The sequence below is a fragment of the Mustela lutreola genome, chromosome 12 (genome assembly GCF_030435805.1).
Source record: "Mustela lutreola isolate mMusLut2 chromosome 12, mMusLut2.pri, whole genome shotgun sequence".
NCBI lineage: Eukaryota > Metazoa > Chordata > Mammalia > Carnivora > Mustelidae > Mustela > Mustela lutreola.
This window is the reverse complement of record NC_081301.1, coordinates 62,375,391-62,390,141: the sequence shown is the minus strand read 5'-3', so window position 1 is coordinate 62,390,141 and position 14,751 is coordinate 62,375,391. Positions and strand designations below refer to the sequence as shown.

Below are 14,751 nucleotides of genomic sequence, written 5' to 3'. Positions count from 1 at the left end.
GACCACAAGGGGAGAATTCGAGAGATAAGGGACACCATAAGATGAAACAACAATAGAATAATTGGGATTCCAGAAGAAGAAGAAAGAGAGAGGGGAGCAGAAGGTAGACTGGAGAGAATTATGGGGAGAATTCCCCAATATGGCAAAGGGAACGAATATCAAAATTCAGGAGGTTCAGAGAATGCCCTTCAAAATCAATAAGAATAGGCCCACACCCCATCACCTAATAGTAAAATTTACAAATCTTAGGACAAAGAGAAAATCCTGAAAGCAGCCCAGGAAAAGAAGTCTGTAACATACAATGGTAAAAATATTAGATTGGCAGCTGACTTATCCACAGAGATCTGGCAGGCCAGAAAGAGCTGGCATGATATATTCAGAGCATTAAACGAGAAAAACATGCAGCCAAGAATACTATATCCAGCCAGGCTATCATTGAAAATAGAAGGAGAGATTAAAAGCTTCCAGGGCAAACAAAAACTGAAAGAATTTGCAAACACCAAACCAGCTCTACAGGAAATATTGAAAGGGGTCCTCTAAGCAAAGAGAGGGCCTACAAGTGGTAGATCAGTAAGGAACAGAGACAATATACAGTAAGTCACCTTACAGGGAATACAATGGCACTAAATTCGTATCTCTCAATAGTTACCCTGAATGTTAATGGGCTAAATGCCACAATCAAAAGACACAGAGTGGGGAGCCTGGGTGGCTCAGTGGGTTAAAGCCTCTGCCTTCAGCTCAGGTCATGATCCCAGGGTCCTGGGATTGAGCCCTACCTCGGGCTCTCTGCTCAGCAGGGAACCTGCTTCCTCTCTCTCTTTACCTGCCTCTCTGCCTACGTGTGATCTCTGTCTGTCAAAAAAAAAAAAAAAAAGACACAGGGTATCAGAATGGATAAAAAAAACAAAACCCATCTATATGTTGCCTCCAAGAAACTCATTTTAAGCCCAACGACACTTCCAGATTTAAAGTGAGGGGGTGGAAAAGAATTTATCATGCTAATGGACATCAGAAGAAAGCAGGAGTGGCAATCCTTATATCAGATCAATTAGATTTTAAGCCAAAGACTATAATAAAAGATGAGGAAGGACACTATATCATACTCAAAGGGTCTGTCCAACAAGAAGATCTAACAATTTTAAATATCTATGCCCCAATGTGGGAGCAGCCAACTATATAGACCAATTAATAACAAAATCAAAGAAACACATCAACAATAATACAATAATAGTAGGGGACTTTAACACTCCCCTCACTGAAATGGACAGATTACCCAAGCAAAAGCTCAACAAGGAAATAGAGGCCTTAAACGATACACTGGACCAGATGGACATCACAGATATATTCAGAACATTTCATCCCAAAGCAACAGAATACACATTATTCTCTAATGCACATGGAACATTCTCCAGAACAGATCACATCCTCGGTCCTAAATCAGGACTCAACTGGTATCAAAAGATTGGGATCATTCCCTGCATATTTTCAGACCACAATGCTCTGAAGCGAGTACTCAACCATAAGAGGAAGTTTGGAAAGAACCCAAATACATGGAGACTAAACAGCATCCTTCTAAAGAATGAATGGGTCAACCGGGAAATTAAAGAATTGAAAAAAATCATGGAAACAAATGATAATGATAATACAACGGTTCAAAATCTGTGGGACACAACAAAGGCAGTCCCGAGAGGAAAATACATAGCAGTACAAGCCTTTCTCAAGAAACAGGAAAGGTCTCAGGTACACAACCTAACCCTACACCTAAAGGAGCTGGAGAAAGAACAAGAAAGAAACCCTAAGCCCAGCAGGAGAAGAAAAACCATAAAGATCAGAGCAGAAATCAATGAAATAGAAACCAGAAAAACAATAGAGCAAATCAACGAAACTAGGAGCTGGTTCTTTGAAAGAATTAATAAAATTGATAAACCCCGGGCCAGACTTATCAAAAAGAAAAGAGAAAGGACCCAAATAAATAAAATCATGAATGAAAGAGGAGAGATCACAACTAACACCAAAGAAATACAAACTCTTATAAGAACATACTATAAGCAACTCTACGCCAATAAATTTGACAATCTGGAAGAAATGGATGCATTCCTAGAAACATATAAACTACCACAACTGAACCAGGAAGAAATAGAAAGCCTGAACAGACCCATAACCAGTAAGGAGATTGAAACAGTCATTAAAAATCTCCAAACAAACAAAAGCCCAGGGCCAGACGGCTTCCCGGGGGAATTCTACCAAACATTTAAAGAAGAACTAATTCCTATTCTCCTGAAACTGTTCCAAAAAATAGAAATGGAAGAAAACTTCCAACTCATTTTTTTAAAGATTTTATTTATTTATCAGAGAGAGAGGGAGAGAGAGTGAGCACAGGCAGACAGAATGGCAGGCAGAGGCAGAGGGAGAAGCAGGCTCCCTGCTGAGCAAGGAGCCGGATGCACGACTCAATCCCAGGACGCTGGGATCATGACCTGAGCCGAAGGCAGAGGCTTTAACCGACTGAGCCACGCGGTCGCCCCCCAAACTCATTTTATGAGGCCAGCATCACCTTGATCCCAAAACCAGACAAGGATCCCATCAAAAAAGAGAGCTATAGACCAATATCCTTGATGAACACAGATGAGAAAATTCTCACCAAAATACTATCCAATAGGATTCAACAGTACATTAAAAGGATTATTCACCATGATCAAGTGGGATTTATTCCAGGGCTGCAAGGTTGGTTCAACATCCACAAATCAGTCACTGTGATCCAACACATCAATAAAAGAAAGAACAAGAACCATATGATACTCTCAATAGATGCTGAAGAAGCATTTGACAAAGTACAGCATCACTTCCTGATCAAAACTCTTCAAAGTGTAGGGATAGAGGGCACATACCTCAATATAATCAAAGCCATCTATGAAAAACCCACCACAAATATCATTCTCAATGGAGAAAAACTAAAAGCTTTTCCGCTGAGGTCAGGAACACGGCAGGGATGTCCATTATCACCACTACTATTCAACATAGTACTAGAAGTATTAGCCTCAGCAATCAGACAACAAAAGGAAATTAACGGCATCCAAGTCGGCAAAGAAGTCAAAATATCACTCTTAGCAGATGATATGATACTATATGTGGAAAACCCAAAAGACTCCACTCCAAAACTGCTAGAACTTGTACAGGAATTCAGTAAAGTGTCAGGATATAAAATCAATGCACAGAAATCAGTTGCATTTCTCTACACCAACAACAAGACAGAAGAAAGAGAAATTAAGGAGTCCATCCCATTTACAATTGCACCCCACACCATAAGATACCTAGGAATAAACCTAACCAAAGAGGCACAGAATCTATACTCAGAAAACTATAAAGTATTTATGAAAGAAATTGAGGAAGACACAAAGAAATGGAAAAATGTTCCATGCTCCTGGATTGGAAGAATAAATATTGTGAAAATTTCTATGCTACCTAAAGCAATCTACACATTTAATGCAATTCCTTTCAAAGTACCATCCATCTTTTTCAAAGAAATGGAACAAATAATTCTAAAATTTATATGGAACCAGAAAAGACCTCGAATAGCCAAAGGAATATTGAAAAATAAAGCCAAAGTTGGTGGCATCACAATTCCGGACTTCAAGCTCTATTACAAAGCTGTCATCATCAAGACAGCATGGTACTGCACAAAATCAGACACATAGATCAATGGAACAGAATAGAGAGCCCAGAAATAGACCCTCAACTCTATGGTCAACTAATCTTCGACAAAGCAATAAAGAATGTCCAATGGAAAAAAGACAGCCTCTTCAATAAGTGGTGTTGGGAAAATTGGACAGCCACATGCAGAAAAATGAAATTGGACCATTTCCTTACATCACACACAAAAATAGACTCAAAAAGGATGAAGGACCTCAATGTGCAAAAGGAATCCATCAAAATCCTTGAGGAGAACATAGGCAGCAACCTTTTCGACCTCGGCCACAGCAACATCTTCCTAGGAACATCGCCAAAGGCAAGGGAAGCAAGGGCAAAAATGAACTATTGGGATTTCATCAAGATCAAAAGCTTTTGCACAGCAAGGAAACAGTTAACAAAACCAAAAGACAACTGACAGAATGGGAGAAGATATTTGCAAACGACATGTCAGATAAAGGACTAGTGTCCAAAATCTATAAAGAACTTAGCAAACTCAACACCCAAAGAACAAATAATCCAATCAAGAAATGGGCAGAGGACATGAACAGACATTTCTGCAAAGAAGACATCCAGATGGCCAACAGACACATGAAAAAGTGCTCCATATCACTCGGCATCAGGGAAATACTAATCAAAACCACAATGAGATATCACCTCACACCAGTCAGAATGGCTAAAATCAACAAGTCAGGAAATGACAGATTCTGGCGAGGATGCGGAGAAAGGGGAACCCTCCTACACTGTTGGTGGGAATGCAAGCTGGTGCAGCCACTCTGGAAAACAGCATGGATGTTCCTCAAAATGTTGAAAATAGACCTGCCCTATGAGCCAGCAATTGCACTACTGGGTATTTACCCTAAAGATACAAACGTAGTGATCCAAAGGGGCACGTGCACCCGAATGTTTATAGCAGCAATGTCCACAATAGCCAAACTATGGAAAGAACGTAGATGTCCATCAACAGATGAATGGATCAAGAAGATGTGGTATATATACACAATGGAATACTATGCAGCCATCAAAAGAAATGAAATCTTGCCATTTGCGACAACATGGATGGAACTAGAGCGTATCATGCTTAGCGAAATAAGTCAAGCAGAGAAAGACAACTATCATATGATCTCCCTGATATGAGGAAGTGGTGATGCAACGTGGGGTTAGTGGGTAGGAGAAGATTCAATGAAACAAGATGGGATTGGGAGGGAGACAAACCATAAGTGACTCTTAATCTCACAAAACAAACTGAGGGTTCCTGGGGGGAGGGGTGTTGGGAGAAGGGAGTTGAGGTTATGGACATTGGGGAGGGTATGTGCTTTGGTGAGTGCTGTGAAGTGTGAAGTGTGGCGATTCACAGACCTGTACCCCTGGGGATAAAAATATATGTTTTTTTTTTTTTTTAATTTTTTTTTTTTTATAAACATATATTTTTTATATACATATATTTTTATCCCCAGGTCTGTGAATCACCGGGTTTACACACTTCACAGCACTCACCAAATCACATACCCTCCCCAATGTCCATAATCCCACCCCCTTCTCCCCAACCCCTTCCCCCCGGCAACCCTCAGTTTGTTTTGTGAGATTAAGAGTCACTTATGGTTTGTCTCCCTCCCAATCCCATCATGTTTCATTTATTCTTCTACCCACTTAAGCCTCCATGTTGCATCACCACTTCCTCATATCAGGGAGATCATATGATAGTTGTCTTTCTCTGCTTGACTTATTTCGCTAAGCATGATACGCTCTAGTTCCATCCACGTTGTTGCAAATGGCAAGATTTCATTTCTTTTGATGGCTGCATAGTATTCCATTGTGTATATATACCACATCTTCTTGATCCATTCATCTGTTGATGGACATCTAGGTTCTTTCCATAGTTTGGCTATTGTGGACATTGCTGCTATAAACATTCGGGTGCATGTGTCCCTTTGGATCACTACATTTGTATCTTTAGGGTAAATACCCAATAGTGCAATTGCTGGGTCATAGGGCAGTTCTATTTTCAACATTTTGAGGAACCTCCATGCTGTTTTCCAGAGTGGCTGCACTAGCTTGCATTCCCACCAACAGTGTAGGAGGGTTCCCCTTTCTCCGCATCCTCGCCAGCATCTGTCATTTCCTGACTTGTTGATTTTAGCCATTCTGACTGGTGTGAGGTGATATCTCATTGTGGTTTTGATTTGTATTTCCCTGATGCCGAGTGCTATGGAGCACTTTTTCATGTGTCTGTTCGCCATCTGGATGTCTTCTTTGCAGAAATGTCTGTTCATGTCTTCTGCCCATTTCTTGATTGGATTATTTGTTCTTTGGGTGTTGAGTTTGCTATGTTCTTTATAGATTCTGGACACTAGTCCTTTATCTGATATGTCGTTTGCAAATATCTTCTCCCATTCTGTCAGTTGTCTTTTGATTTTGTTAACTGTTTCCTTTGCTGTGCAAAAGCTTTTGATCTTGATGAAATCCCAGTAGTTCATTTTTTCCCTTGCTTCCCTTGCCTTTTGCGTTGTTCCTAGGAAGATGTTGCTGCGGCAGAGGTCGAAGAGGTTGCTGCCCGTGTTCTCCTCAAGGATTTTGATGGATTCCTTTCGTACATTGAGGTCCTTCATCCATTTTGAGTCTATTTTTGTGTGTGGTGTAAGGAAATGGTCCAATTTCATTTTTCTGCATGTGGCTGTCCAATTTTCCCAGCACCATTTATTGAAAAGGCTGTCTTTTTTCCATTGGACATTCTTTCCTGCTTTGTCGAAGATTAGTTGACCATAGAGTTGAGGGTCTATTTCTGGGCTCTCTATTCTGTTCCATTGATCTATGTGTCTGTTTTTGTGCCAGTACCATGCTGTCTTGATGATGACAGCTTTGTAATAGAGCTTGAAGTCCGGAATTGTGATGCCACCAACGTTGGCTTTCTTTTTCAATATCCCTTTGGCTATTCGAGGTCTTTTCTGGTTCCATATAAATTTTAGAATTATTTGTTCCATTTCTTTGAAAAAGATGGATGGTACTTTGATAGGAATTGCATTAAATGTGTAGATTGCTTTAGGTAGCATAGACATTTTCACAATATTTATTCTTCCAATCCAGGAGCATGGAACATTTTTCCATTTCTTTGTGTCTTCCTCAATTTCTTTCATAAATACTTTATAGTTTTCTGAGTATAGATTCTGTGCCTCTTTGGTTAGGTTTATTCCTAGGTATCTTATGGTTTTGGATGCAATTGTAAATGGGATTGACTCCTTAATATCTCTTTCTTCTGTCTTGCTGTTGGTGTAGAGAAATGCAACTGATTTCTGTGCATTGATTTTATATCCTGACACTTTACTGAATTCCTGTATAAGTTCTAGCAGTTTTGGAGTGGAGTCTTTTGGGTTTTCCACATATAGTATCATATCATCTGCGAAGAGTGATAATTTGACTTCTTCTTTGCCGATTTGGATGCCTTTAATTTCCTTTTGTTGTCTGATTGCTGAGGCTAGGACCTCTAGTACGATGTTGAATAGCAGTGGTGATAATGGACATCCCTGCCGTGTTCCTGACCTTAGCGGAAAAGCTTTCAGTTTTTCTCCATTGAGAATGATATTTGCGGTGGGTTTTTCATAGATGGCTTTGATGATATTGAGGTATGTGCCCTCTATCCCTACACTTTGAAGAGTTTTGATCAGGAAGGGATGTTGTACTTTGTCAAATGCTTTTTCAGCATCTATTGAGAGTATCATATGGTTCTTGTTCTTACTTTTATTGATGTGTTGTATCACATTGACTGATTTGCGGATGTTGAACCAACCTTGCAGCCCTGGAATAAATCCCACTTGGTCGTGGTGAATAATCTTTTTAATGTACTGTTTATAAAAAATAAAAAATTTTTAAAAAAAGATCAGTATATAAATATATATAAAATATATATAAAGGTAATATTGAATGGGGGGAAAGTACTAAATTGAAACATATCAATAAAAAGAATATGGGTGTAAAAAAGTACAAGTTAAAAAGCTATTATGAAATATAGCTTGATATATTAAAGAGCTAGTTGAAATTAGAAAAAGGTAAAAAGAAAAAGCATAGAAACATAAGAGGAAGTAAAAAGAAAAAGAGAGTTGTATCTGAAAAATAAGCAAGCCATGAGGCAACGCCTGGAACTCAGTATACTATTTTCCCCTGTGTTTCCCTGTGTTTCCCCTGTGTTGTCATTTTAGTCTTATGGGGACCATTGATTTGTTGTCCTTTTGTTCTTGCAGCCTGTCTTCTGGGGAAGGGTCTGCTGCAGCTCTTTCTCAGGCAACCCTGCTTGTGCAGAGTTTCTCATATCCTGGTTGTGGGCTGGACTCTGTGGAAACCAGTTTTTTTAGTTTTGTTCTCTGGTAGCTTTTTGCACCCCTTTAGTGGTTCAGAGCAGAAATGGCTGCACCCAAACTTCTGTCTCAGTGCAGAGAAATCACAGTCTTTTCACTAAATCCTCCAGAACACAGAGTCTCTGTTTCTGTATGTGCCACAGAAAACACCTGCTGTGTGTACCCACTGTGATTCTTTCAGGGGCCTGGGTGTGTCCCTGCCCTTTGTGCTTCTAAAACCATGAACAGCCACAGGTTTGAGAGGGCTCATGCACATACATACACACACAAATGCATTGTTAATTCCTGGGTCTTGCCTGAGCACTGCTCTAAAACCTTTTCCTGCTGCTACCACTCTTGTGACTTTTTGCCCAGTTCCTGGCTCAGGACAATGTTACACTCAATGTTATATCGCTTTCCAGGATTCAGCTTATGGATGTTCCCACCCCCTTCTATTTATCCCCTGTATCTTCCTGCAGACTCATGATTCTGCCCTTTCTACCTCATAACAGGTAGTATTTTTCTGCTTATAGGGATCCAGATATATCTTCTTACATCTCAGACTGATTTTGTGGGTGTTCAGAATTGTTCGGTAGATAGCCAACTAAATTCAGGGAACTGGTTGAAATAGGGTCCTCTACTTCTCCACCATCTTGCCTCCTCCTCCCATAAAACAGACTCTTTAGTATAGAGAACAAATGAGGGTTGCAGGAGGGGAGGTTAGTGGGGGAGATGGGTTAAATGGGTTATGGGTTTTAAGGAGCAGACTTGTGATGAGCACTGGTGTATGAATTGATGAATCACTAAATTCTACACTTTACGCATATTATGTGGAGTGAAATAAGTCAATCAGAGAAAGGCAATTATATATTTTAAATCATATGTGGAATACAAGAAACTGCCAGGGTCATAGGGGAAGGGAGGAAAAATTGAATGGGAGGTCATCAAAGAGGGAGACAAACCGTGATAGATTCTTAACTATAAGAAAGAAAGTGAGGGTTGCTGGAGGGGAGGTGAGTAGGGGCTGGGTGATGGGCATTAAGGAGGGAATGTGATATGATGAACACTGGGTGTTATATGCAATTAATGAATTATTGAATTCTACATCTGAAATTAATGACATACTTGACTTTTTAAAAAAATGAAAAAAAAGGAAATATGTGCTATCAGACTCTCCCACCCACCAACTCTCCTATGTCTTATTTCAGCCATATTATCATCATCCTAGACAATATTTCTTCTTCATTAAAGATTTGATTCCTGACTTATAGTCTTTCTCCATCATTTATCTTGTCATCATTATTGATGATTCTAATATTCCTAAAAATAATCCAAGCAATATCCAGGTTATAGCTCCTTTACCTCTTCACTTCCAGTGTACTTGTCTTCCAACTCACTGAAGGTACTCCTCCCATAGGCATTCTTGAAAGTAATTATCATACCATCACCAAAATCTCTTTTCAAACAGGCTTCTTTCCAATCACTACTTTTTCCTGCTTATCTTATTCCAACAAGCCTTTGAACTCACTGGCACCTTCAACTCACTGATCTTACCACCTTTGTACTACTATCCATCATTTCATTCACATTTTCACTTTCTCCTTATTTAGTTGACATTCCATGATCAGTCATTTTTATCATTTTCTTGCATATATTCTCAACTCTTTTGCTCCTCTCCCCTTCGTCATACTCACCCAACATATTCCAACCTTTATTAGATCTAATTTTCTGTCTACTCAGCAATTTCACTTAAGTATATGAACATAGTTCAAGAAAAATAGTCAACCAGCTATATGTCTCACATTAAATGTAAGACCCCTTAATGAAGTGGTCCTTCAGTTTATCCAGTGTTCTTTTATTCTATCCTATTAACATTGAACAACTTCTTTACCTTCCTCACACTTTTTCATGACCTTGTTTTTTCTTGATGTAAAAAAAAAAAAAATATGGGGCCCCTGGGTAGCTCAGTGCATTAAAGCCTCTGCCTTCTGTTCAGTCATGATCCCAGGGTCCTGGGATCGAGCCCCGCATCAAGCTTTCTGCTCACCAGGGAGCCTGCTTCCTCCTCTCTCTTTACCTGTCTCTCTACCTACTTGTGATCTCTGTCTGTCAAACAAATAAATAAAATCTTTTTTTAAAAAAGAAAATAACCACATCTGTCTGTGCCTTATACCCTGCCTTCGTTTTTTAAAATAATGGATATGAGCTTAGCTTCTCCGTGTGTGTATTAGGTCCCATCCCCTTAAGCCTGCTCAAAAACTTTCAAATGTGATTACTTTTCTATCTCCTGGATCATCACATTCCCCTTCTTTACTCTCTAATTCATATCAACATACCAACTGTTGCAATAATCTTCCATAATATCCATTAACTCCACATCACCCCACTATCTACCACTCTTTTTTGGCAAAATTCTTTGAAAGGGGTATTTACATGATTTTTGCATTTGTCCTGTTGTTGTTCTCTTAAAGGCTTTTGCTTCCACCTTCCCACTAAAGCAGTTCTTGCTAAGGTAATCATTATCTCCACGTTGGTAGAACCAATGAAGTGTGCTCAGTCTTATTCTTTCCTAACTTCTTTGAAGAAACTTGACACAGAAGCAACAACTTGAAATACTTTTTTCATTAATTTTCAAGACATCAAATTTCCCTGGCTTTCTTCTTACCCTATTCATGGCTCCTCCTTATTAGACTCTATGGTTCTTACAATCTTTAAATGTTGGAATGCTTCAGGCTTTGATCTTCATATCTTTGCTTTTGTTGAACATCAACGTTACATTTTCATCCTGTTATGGATTTAATGTTTGCATCTCCAAAATTCATATATTGAAGCCCTTAATCCCAATGTGATGTTATTTGGAGATGGGGGACTTGGGGGTAACTGGGATTAGATGAGGTCCTGAGAATGAAGCCATGATCTGATGTTAGCACTCTTAAAAGAAGAGACAACAGAGAGCTAGCACTTTCTGTCTCTCCACGCATGTTCAAAGAGGAGGTCTTGTGAGCACATAGTAAGATAGCAGTCACTTGCAACCCAAGAGAAGAGGCAACAAATTTCTGTCAGAAATAGATTTCTATTGTTTAAGCCACCTAGTCTGTGGTATTTTGTTATGGCAGCCCAAGCAGACTAAGACACCTCCCTATGCATCTCATCAAGTTTCATGATTTTCCTTTAGGTAATGAAAAAACTTTTAATATGCTGAACATCAAAGTTACATTTCCAGCAACACACTTGTATCTCCACTTGAATATGCCCCATAGACAAATTAACTCAATTTCTCTCCCTACCCTAAAACTTACTTTCTCCTTGCTCCTTAGTATCTCAATTCATGACACTTCCTCTGCCCCTTGAAGGATAAAAATCTTAGTATTATCATTGATGTTCTACTTTCTCTCCACATTTCACCTGTAATTTTTAGAAAATCCTACTGCCTCTGATGTAGGAAAGACATTAGGGTTCAAAGCTGATGGCCAAGAAAGAATTCTTGAGAGGTCTTTGGTGCAAAAAGTTAGCTTTATTAAAGCATGGGTACAGGACCTGTGGGCAGATAGATCTGCATTGGAGTCATGAGGAGTGAAGTGGCCCATTGTATACTTTCAAGTTGGGTGGGGTTTAGGGATAGCATGAGTCTCTAGGGAATTTTGGAATGAAGATTACCAGGACCTTCAGGGAGCTAGCTATTGTTGGGAAAAGATCATTTATTGCCATCTAATAAAATCTTAGTCATGAGACCCTTCAGATGTATATCAGTGGGCCACATGCTTGGGAGATGATTACCAACATGACCTTGAGAGATTTAAAGATAAAGGAAGTTTTCCAAGCAATTTTTATATGTTAAAGTAGACTTACTGGTTCCTAGGGTGAGGGAGGATTTGGCTAGGATTGCCTTTTGCCCTTAGCAAGGTATTAACATCAAGGCAGTTGAGTTCCTAGAGGAATATCACTCTGCTTGTTTCAAGGACTTGTCAAAGGACTGTAGGTAGTAAGGAAATTTAATTTTTTTCTACATAGTTTTCCCACATCACCTCCATCTTTAAAATATACTCTAAAGAAAAATCTTGCTACCCTTTGTTCTAAGCCATAATCATAACTTGCCTGGATTATTGCAATTACCCCAAACTGAATTCCTTGAAAACAAAACAGAAGCAAAAACAATCAAACAAAAAAGCCCACTCTTGTCTCTATGTTTTTTCTCTATATAGCAGTCAGAAAAACTATTTAAAAACATAAGTCATAGAATGTCAAATGACTACCAAAGATCCCCCAATAGATTTCATCATGCATAAAATGAAACACATAGGGCACCTGGGTGGTTCAGTGGGTTAAGCCTCTGCCTTTGGCTCAGGTCATGGTCTCAGGGTCCTGGGATTGAGCCCCGCATCAGGCTCTCTGCTCAGCAGGGAGCCTGCTTCCCTTCCTCTCTCTCTGCCTGCCTCTCTGCTTACTTGTGATCTCTCTGTCAAATAAATAAACAAAATATTTTTTTAAAAATGAAACACATAGTCCTTACTATGCTCTACAATGCCTTACATAGCCCGGTTCCCTGCCTCCTCTCTGCTCTCCCTTACCCTTCTTCACCTCATGCTGGGACCTTCAGACCCTTTGCATTCATTACTCTTCCTTGGACAAGAATGATCTTGCCTCAGGGTTTCTGTATCCTTTGTTCTCTCTGTCTGGAGCTTTTCTCCCAGATATATAAGCAAATTTCTCCTCATTTAATTAAAATCTCTGTTTAAATGTTACTTACAGGGTGATGGGTATTAAAGAGGGTACCTGTGGTGATGAGCACTGGGTGTTATATGCAAATAATTAATCATTGAACACCACATCAAAAACTAATGATGTATTAAATGTTGGCTAATTGAACATAATAAAAAATAGATATCTAAAAATAAATATTTAAAATAAATATTTAGAAATGAATATTTGGAAGATAAATAAATAAATAAATAAATAAAACTTTAGTAAATAATACTCTAAAAAGACTTCCCTGATAACTCTTTCTAAAATAGCAGACCTTAGCATAATCTGTGCTCTTACCCAGCTTTATTTTTCTTTATAGCATTTATCACAACCTGACATGTGATATATCTATTTGTTTATTTGCTTATAGTATTTCTTCCTCACTATAATATAAGTTCCCCATGGCCAGAGGCTTTTTCTGACACTTTTACTGATGTATCTTCTGTGTATAGAGTAGTGTTTGGCACTTCAGAGGTGTTCAGTAAGTATCTGTTGATCAAATAAGTGCATTGAGTTGTAAAAAGAAAGAAGAGAGACTATTATAACTTATAACTTTTTCCAGAGAAAGAGCATTTTCTTTGAGTAATTTAAGGAATACTAATGTTGCCAGAGTAATTTTCAGATCTTTAAGTATTCAGTATTGGGAATATGAGGAAAGAAGGCAACACAATGCAAAAGTTAGGCTTCTTATTTGTTCATTCAGCAAATAGGTATTGAGTACCTACTCTGTGCTAGGCACTGTCCTAGGTATTGAAAATAAACAGTAAACAAAACATACAAAAACCCATTTACTCATGGGTGTAATATTTAGTAGGAGAATGAGGAAACAAACAAGATCAATTAGTAAGTTACATAATATGTTAAAGTATGATAGCTCAGGGGGTAAAAGAGGAAAGAAACATTACAGGTTAAACACCAAGAATTTAATAGATTCATTGTAAAGAAATTAAAGGAGAATTAATACATGAAAAATACTTAAAAAATATGACTTAACTATGGTATTTAGAAATGAATATTTGGAAGACAAAATAAAAAGTTCAAGAAAATAATTGCTATAAAGTTCAAGGTAGTTGTTAATTATGAAAGGAGTGACAGAATTGTAATAGGAAGGGGCACATGGAAGAGACTTCTGAGGTAAGTGACAGGGTTCTGTTTCTTAACTTGGAAGACTTTTACAGGGATATTCACTTTATAATGACTCATTCAGCTATACTTTTTTTTTTGCATGGTTTTCTGTATCTGTGTTTTATTTTACAATAAAAGATTAACCAAAAAAAAAAAAAAAAAAAAAGGCAATGGAAAGCAAAGAACCACTCCCAGTAAGGTCAATTATCAACAAATACTCTTGCAGTTAATTATCAACTCTAAACAAAATATAAATACAAATACTTGAAGGAAATTGAATCAGGAACTGTAGGGAGTCAACACTTGGCAGAAGAAAACAAAAGTCAATTTCCCTTTTGTTAGTGTGGCCTTTAGCTATGTGCAGTAGTTAACATTCTGATAGAAAACTAAAGTCTTACTGCCTTAAGAAACAGAAAAGAAGGCTTGAGTTTACAGTAACACATTCACTGGAACGTGAGAAAGGAGATCAAAGAAAGAAGAAAGCCAAAAAATGAAAATCCAAAATTCTGGGTGTAAAACAGAAAGAAATATAAATCTTCAGGAAGGAATAAATGATCATTGTAAATGGTAATTATGTATATAAATATAAAAGACTGCTTCCTCCTTAATTTCTTTAGAATTAAGACAACTATTTAGACAAAAACTATAAAATTGTATTTTAGGTCATTTGTAGATGTAATGTGTAAGATAACTATGGCATGAGGGGGTAGTAAATGTACCTTTATATTTACAAGGTTTCCACATTTTATGTGAAATAGTACAAAATTAATTCAAAACAGACAGGTAAAAACTAGAGATGTGAACTGAAATCCCCAGAAAAGCCTAAAAAAATGTGAACAAAACCAAAAACAAAGTATAGCTAAAAAGC

At 38.1% G+C, this 14,751-nt stretch overlaps 1 pseudogene; it reads right to left on the bottom strand.

The window, feature by feature from the left end:
* The window catches only part of LOC131812139 (protein-L-histidine N-pros-methyltransferase-like), a 31,243-nt pseudogene extending 21,788 nt beyond the window's left edge, over nucleotides 1–9,455 (bottom strand).
* Between the last annotated feature and the right edge of the window lie 5,296 nt (nucleotides 9,456–14,751).